Source organism: Microtus ochrogaster, unplaced genomic scaffold (assembly GCF_000317375.1).
Source record: "Microtus ochrogaster isolate Prairie Vole_2 unplaced genomic scaffold, MicOch1.0 UNK57, whole genome shotgun sequence".
In the NCBI taxonomy this organism is placed as follows: domain Eukaryota; kingdom Metazoa; phylum Chordata; class Mammalia; order Rodentia; family Cricetidae; genus Microtus; species Microtus ochrogaster.
The window spans coordinates 1,277,323-1,278,509 of NW_004949155.1; positions in this window are offsets into that span (position 1 = coordinate 1,277,323).

A 1,187-nucleotide genomic window follows, 5' to 3' on the forward strand; every position below is an offset into this window, starting at 1 on the left:
GAGTCACCCTTACCAAATCCAGTCAGGCTGGAGCACCCCACCCAGGGGTGGAAGATGCTCTCCCATGGGTCCTGCACTGTTTGCACTGATTTGCACCCTGCCTATAGGGGAAGATGCCCCATTATAGGGCTTGTGGTGTCACTGTTTCACGGGTTTCCAGTTTCAGCTATGGATAGCAAGCCATACATTTCTGTCGCCCCTGGGATGGATACCTTTTAGAGGCCCTAAAACCCCAGGCCTTAATACCCTACTTCTTCAGCTCGTACCCTCATCCACCAGTGTCCTGCCAGTTCCACTTTTATGGGAGCTTTCTAACTACTGTTAGAGGGAGCTTTCTAACTACTGTCAGCACACAGACAAATGGAAAGAGTTTCCTCAAACTGTCTCTGTCACCACTACTGCTGCCAATAAGATTGGTCAGATGCATGGGACCGCTGTTTTCAATTCCAGTTTTTTGCTCCCCACTGCAGCTTGTGGCATGGTGGCTCAGTGACAGGACAGATCATGCCTCTAGGTCTCTCTTATTATTAACCTTAAATTCCCTGCAGCTCAAAATTGTGACTTTTCCATACAACATGTGATCACTCTCATTTTGACTGAGGTCAAGTGACATTACTGCCATCTTGGCTGAGAGCCAGATCAGGTGACCAAGTTCTTCCATCTTTACTGAGGTTCCCCATGGTTAACTCTATTACATGGGTGACCTTACCACCATCTTAACTGAGGTCAGATGACTTTACCACCATCTTAACTGAGAGCCGCGTCAGATGACCAAGTCCTGCCATCTTTACTGAAGTATACCCTGCCTGGTCCCCCAGTTTACTTATGTTTTTGTCTCTAAATTCCTCTTGCTGACTCTGTTGCATGTGTGTTTTGTGTAGTGGCATGCCTTTGGTAGGGCCCACCAAGAGCATCCACTTTGCCCAATTCCTGTTCAGTGTGTATATGTTCATACATGTAAGTTAAATGTACCTATGTTTACTGTTAAATGTTATAACTGTCTGTTCATTATATCTCATTTCAGACTACAAAAACAATAAGTCTCATGACTTAAACTGGTATGTACTTTTGTCTTTATCTCCTTTCATCACCTGATGAAGGTTAATATTCAGGAGGATGCCTATGTGTTTGTCTTTGGATTCACCTTCTTATTTAGCTTCTCTAGGAACATGAATTATAAGCTCAAT